This window comes from Suricata suricatta, chromosome 10, assembly GCF_006229205.1.
Source record: "Suricata suricatta isolate VVHF042 chromosome 10, meerkat_22Aug2017_6uvM2_HiC, whole genome shotgun sequence".
Classification (NCBI taxonomy): domain Eukaryota; kingdom Metazoa; phylum Chordata; class Mammalia; order Carnivora; family Herpestidae; genus Suricata; species Suricata suricatta.
In genome coordinates this window covers 109,051,611-109,057,962 of record NC_043709.1, presented here as the reverse complement: position 1 = coordinate 109,057,962, position 6,352 = coordinate 109,051,611, and the positions used below count along the sequence as shown (strand labels likewise).

Below are 6,352 nucleotides of genomic sequence, written 5' to 3'. Positions count from 1 at the left end.
TCTCTCTCTCTCTCTCTCTCAAAAATAATTTAAATAAAAAAGTTTAGCTTATTTATATACAAGTTTACCTAATATGCTTATTTGATCAGGTAAACTTTGATAAAATAGGTGAAACCTGAATGTTTTAATAACAAAATAAAGATAATAGAAAAAAATTAAATATTTTTATTTAAATTTTTGAGTATATGAATCCATTCATGTGGTTTGAATATCAAAAAGTTTAGATACAAAAAAAGTTCTGATATGACTAGTGAGGAGTCTTTCTCATACCTCCCACCCACAGATTTCTTATACCTCAACAGTTAGTTTGTCCTAGTTTAATGCATATACAAGCCGATACATTATTCCGCAACATTTTCCTGCATTTTTTCATTTGACAAAATGACCTTGGAGATTGTGATATTAAAACATAAAGAACTTTGTCTTTCTGTTGTTGTTGTTAGCAGCCAGGCAATGTTTGAATGTATGGATTTATCATAATTAGTTATTCCCAATTGTTTGCTATTCTCAACAACACTACAAGAAATACCTTATCATTTCTCATGTGTGGAAATACATCTGTGAGATAAATCCCTAGAAATGAATTGGAGTTCAGAATATGTATGCATTTGTAATTTTGATAGGTACTGCCAAATTCCTGTTTCTCTAGAGCCTAGCCAAAGCATGGATGCCAGATACAATTTTATGCCTTTTCATTTAGAAATACACAATGAAAAGTCAGTTACCTATTAAAGAATTAGAAAGCAGGGCATATCCAGCAATTTACAGAGTACATTCCAATCAAAAATGCATTCAACAGAAATCTATTGTGCACCGATCACATGCCAAGTACTTTCAGACACTTTGGATACACACACACATACACTCCCCAAACTCAAATCTCTGCCTTTGTGGAGCTTACATTTGAATTCTACATTTTGGAACTCTATGCTACCTCATTAGAAGTCAGTTAAATGTCAGTATCCTGAAAGTGATCTGTTGAGATCCTGAGCACAGGCGCCAGACATATGCTACTAGTGTTATTTAAAAACTAACTAGAGGCAGTGTTGCAAATGATTTCATAGCTCTCCATCAGGTCCTTTTCAAACAACACACTTGGGTGAGAGCTCTTTTTATCTGACTCCATCTGCTGCTGGTAGTGATCAGCATACTGTGGGCATTGTGGTATCTGAGATTATGTTGTGAAATAGGAAGTAGAGTTACAGGCAGATTAGCAAGTATGCAAACTGTTCAGTTTTCTCTTGCTGAAACCAAGGGTGCCCAGTTCAGGTTTGGGGAGTAGGGAAGATAAAGTTATCAGTACATTCCCATCAGGGCACAGTTTACTTTTCACAGTATGTCCTTGTTTTGGTTCTAGAAAAGAGACCACAAGGGATTCTATGAAAAAGTTTCGGAAGCATACAGCAGTGATACTCTGTATGCTAAACAAGGGCATGAAAAAGAGAACATGAAAAAGAGGGAGACAGGACAAACTATTAGTGCTGAGGAAGGGGTGGTGACAAGTGCAATGATAGAGACAGTATGGTCTCTGGCATTTTTTAGAAAGTATCTTTCCTTTCTAAAATGAAAATGTTTTAAAACTTTAACGCTCCGACCCTAGATTTAATTTTATAAGAAGGTGGAAAAGTACGGCTGTTAAAATCTTGTTCTCTGCAGTCATTAAAGAACAAACGGGAATTCACTTTATGATAAGGAAGCCAGACACAACAGCATCTTCAAGTATGAGGTGAAGAACAGAAAAGGACCAATTCTAGACAGTGACTTTCCAATCATATCCTCCCCCCCCCTTTTTTTTTTTAAAATTCTGGTATCGTTAAAATTTCATCCCGGCACCATAATAGACACAACAATTGGTTACTGAGTGAGTGGTTTCTTATCTAATACTTATCAGTTTTCCTCACCGTCACTAAATTTAGGGCTAGAAGAGGGAGTCTTTGAGTTCGGTGAACACACTCCTTTGACAGCATAGGTCGAGAAGGGTAAAGGGACAATGGCAGAAGCTAGGTGTCTTTTCCGGATTCTCAGTCGAGTACAACTCCCACCATAGGATCACCACGAAAAACCTTTAATGCCTCTGATTTCTGTCTGGATTCTGTGCTGCCAAGCTGCAAACTGTGATGACTTTGGCCAATGACACTGTGGCCCCGGGGCTTGCACACAGCTGGCCCCGCGGACAGTGAACGGTCAAAGAGGGGTCGTGCTGCTTTGCAGCAGCCTGACTACGGAGCGGCCGCTCTCGGGTCCCCAGGGCCCTCGTCAGCCCTGAATGTGCACAGCTGGTACAGCAATCTGCCCTGGTGGCCCCGGCGAAGGACAGCTCCTCATGGACCCAGTTAATGGACTCACTGTCTCCAGTGTTCCATTTCGTCCCCAGGAGGTAGCTTGTCGCACTTTTTCCGAGTCTCCCCGAGGGATTTCCGGGGCGGTGAACGACTGACCTACGCCTGGCAGCAGCTCCCAGCAGGCCAGTGGGCCGAGAAAGGGAGAGGGCAGGGCCCACCGCCCCGCTGTCTTTCCCTGGGCTCCATTCCGGTCACCCTAGAGCTCGCTCCGTTTCCTGTTCGCCCTTCCCTCGTTTTCTCCCGAGCGTTTTCTCTCAACGTGTCCCACTCCATGTTTACAAAGTGCTTACGCCCACTTGGCAGGCAACAATCCCGCCAGCCCGTGTCCCTCAGCCAGTCCCTCGGCGCCCTCCCCCTCCCGGATCCACTTCAGCCGATTCACCCGGCGCCCGCCCGGGTCATCACGTGAGCCTCGCCCCGCCCCCTCCCGTCACGTGAGTTGCCAGCCCCGCCCCGCCCCCGCGCCGGCGCGCTCCGACGTGCCCTGGAACTTACCCTCCCTCGGAGACCAGCCTGCGGGGACTGGCTGGCCGCGGCCGCCGCGCTGTGAGCGCCCTTCGGGCTCGCCTGCGCGTCCTGCAGACCCCGTGCTAGTACAAAAGGGCGCTGCCTCCCGCGAGGCCGCCGTGCTCTCGGTAAGGTGGGAGACGCGGGTCTCCGCGGACGGAAGGCAGGTTGGTGAGGTGCTGCACAAAGGCGTCCGCGGCCGGAGGTGTGCCCGCCGAGGGCGGCAGAGTTAGGGGGAGGTGTGTGCGGGAGGCGGTTTGGCGCCGAGGTGCGCGCGAGGTGCGGCCGGGAGCGTCGCGGAGGGGGCGCGGTGTGGGGTGGGCGCGGGGCACGGGGGCCCGTGGCCAGCCCATTGGCTGACGTGGGTGAGAGGGTTTAAATGGCTCGAAGTTGTGGCTCCACTGCCCCTCGGGTTTCCTGACTTCCTGTGTGAGGGCTGCGCCCGCCCCGCCCCTAGGAAAGAGGGCGTCGGTGTGTGTGTGTGTGTGTGTGTGTGTGTGAGTGAGTGTGTGTGTAAGTGTAAGAGGCAGGCTGGTGCCGCCCTCCTTCCTCGCCTTCTCGCCTTCTGCAGCTGCGTGTGCCCGCTCTCTGACTGCTGTGGGGTGTGCAAACCTCCGCCCACCCAGGCAGCCCACCTGGGGCCTCCCCTAGAGGACTGCTGACCTTAAACTGGGCACTTTGCTCTGCGCAGTCTTTAGAGGTGCTCCGCCCCTGTTGAATGGACACTTGCTATTCCAGCTCTTCAGAGAGCAGTCTCCTCAAAGTCCTTGAATTAAACAAAATACTCTTTACAAGCGTGCCGCCCTCCTCCCATTTCAGCGCAGTTGATCGCCTTTTGAGAATAGCTGTCCTTTACGTGTGGGATCATAAGTTACCGCAGACCCTTTGAGAAGAAATGTCCGCAGGCTCATCATTAACGGGAAAACGCACGGCCTTCAGTTTAGAGGCTTGCGATGTTTTCCTTCTGACTGCAGCAGCGGTTATAAATGCATTTGCAAAGGCTAAAGCAAAATGTTTAAAGCATACCTTTAGGAAAGTTATAACGCCATTCCAAGTGAGCTGTTTTTATTATGGGTAAAGGCACCTAACACTCGAATTGTTTTATGATTAATTATGACATATGAGAGCAGATTTTATTGAGCATTTATGCATATATTCCAAAGGGGAGGAAATGTGGAGGAAGGAGCAGCAAGCGAGGAGTCACTCGGCTTTGGGTGCAGATTCCGCCACCCCTTCTAAAGGGGAGACCTCAGGGGACTTGGGGTTAGAGTGGAAGATTGTTAAAAAGTGTCTAGCCCCTGGCCACGCCTGTTTCCTACCGAAAAGTTGGGAAATGGTGGCCTAGAACTGTTATTTGTCCGTATCAAGAGTTCCTTCCTTGATCTGTAGGAGGGTGTGTTACAGAATGGGTCATCTTTCTGTACCCTTTCTTGTCTGAGTAGACATTTCTGGCTGCTGGTGCTAGTAGTTTTCTGTTTTTCGAAATGGCTTGGAAAGGTTTCAAAATAGGGATTTGGGAGCCCAGAGCAGTGCCTAAATCAGGCTGTGAAGTCTTAACCCTGAGCCGTGCACCCTGAAGAGCCACGCACATGTGTGACCGGTGGTTTCATGTAGCTCCGTTCAGCGGCTCTGGAGGGGTTTGCCCTTGGGGAAAAGAAAATGGAGTGTAATGGAACAGATTATGTGTTTGTGTATGTGTATGCCCAGGATTTGCTGATAGGTTTTCGATCATACTTTATCGGCCATAAAAGTTGGAAAAGATTGCTAAGTCACTGATTTTTAATATAATGCCATTTATAAAGGTTACTCATGTAGGCAACATCTTACATATCTTTATTTTTTAGTTATTGTACCAGTTGTGTGGCACAAGTGAGGATGTGTACTATAAATGCTGCAGAAAAACAGCGTATTATTTGTAGTTAATCATTTGGTTTTCATTTCATTCATTAGAAAGTATCTGCTGGGTGATTTTTATTTTAAATAGGTGGACAGACAGTTGCCTTTACAAATTTAAGTAGTTAAAGATACGCAGTTGACATTCCTGAGAATAAAAGGGTAATAAAATGTTTAAATTGACTGAAAACAGTGAATATAGTGATGTATAAGTGGTAGTATCAATATTTTGCTTATCTGAGAAAATTGGTAATAAGAAAAGGTAACTTAATGTGAATCTGCCCCAAATGGACATTACAGTTTTCTAATAGTGGGAGAGAAAAGTGAAATTAAACTTTTATTTTATCTTGTATTTAGCATTTTTAGTTTTAATTGGAAATGTGCAGTGTTTTGTAGATTGAATCAGACCTGAAAAGGTATGCTGGTATCACGTAGCATCATTGTACTTCAAATCACACTTTTCAAATCTTCCTCTTTTGAGGAACCCACTGGGTCACTATCTTTGTGGTTTTTCCTTTCTTCAGTTGTTAACTGGTCTAATTATGCGACATCCTCAGTGGTGGATAGCTTTGCTGTGATTCAGCCATTTTCCATTTACTTCTATTAAATATTTCGCAGTTTCAGTTTGCAGTTAATTAGCTTTTTATTTGAACCAAACCGCCAAATGTTGACATCTCTAAGCACTCTTCCCCTGTTGATAATTAGTGCTTTTCAAACTTTGATGTGCATGGGAATCACCTGAACTTCTAACAACCCCCCAGGTGATACCCTTGCTGCTCTGCCACCCAGGCCACACAAACTGCTGTCCAATAGAAATATAATACCAGTCACCTATGTATTTAATTTAATTTAATTTTTTTTAAAGTAATCTCTGCACCCAACATGGGCCTCAAACTCACAACCACAAGATCAAAAGTTGCATGCTGCTCCAGCTGAGCCAGCCCGTCAGGTGCACCTCACCTGTGTAATTTTAAAGCTTTTAGTAGTCACATGATAAAAAGTTAAAAAAAAAAAAAAGGTGGGGGAGGGAAACCCAATGATTGAATTTTATCATCTTATCATGTAATCAGCATGATTCTTTTATTCAAAGTTTTCAAATTCTATGTGTATTTTATACATATAGCACATCTCAGTTTAGATTAGCCACACTTAAAATGTTCAGTAGCCACATTTGGCTAGTGACTACTGCATTGAACATCCTTTCTGGAATCTAGAATTTAGTCCACCGCTCTTTTAAGTGTATTAAAAAAACTTTTTTTTAATCTTTAATTTTGAGGAGACAGAGTGTGAGCAGGAGATCGGCAGAGAGAGAGGGAGACACAGGATCTGAAGCAGGCTCCAGGCTCTGAGCTGTCAGCACAGAGTCCGATGCAGGGCACGAACTCACAAACTGTGAAATCATGACCTGAGCCGAAGTTAGGATGCCTAACCAACTAAGCCACCCAGGTGCCCTTCTAAGTGTATTTTTACATTAGCCCCATCAGCATCCTTTGGGAACTTGATAGGAATGCAAATTTTTGGGTCCCACTTCATGCTGCTCTCATTAGATTGTGTAGGTTTCAGTAACTTGTGTTTAAGGGGGAGGGGCAGAGAGAGAGGGAGACACAGGA

The 6,352-nt window shown here is 45.1% G+C and overlaps 1 protein-coding gene across 4 annotated transcripts in view; it reads left to right on the top strand.

Annotated features, from left to right (window-relative positions):
• The first annotated feature begins 2,827 nt into the window (after nucleotides 1–2,827).
• ARHGAP12 (Rho GTPase activating protein 12) overlaps nucleotides 2,828–6,352 on the top strand; it is a 132,326-nt gene continuing 128,801 nt past the window's right edge. For all 4 annotated transcript variants that reach the window (XM_029953782.1, XM_029953781.1, XM_029953780.1 and 1 more), the window contains exon 1: nucleotides 2,828–2,977. The gene's annotated coding sequence lies outside the window, so the exon portion shown is untranslated. The remainder of the gene's footprint in view (nucleotides 2,978–6,352) is intronic.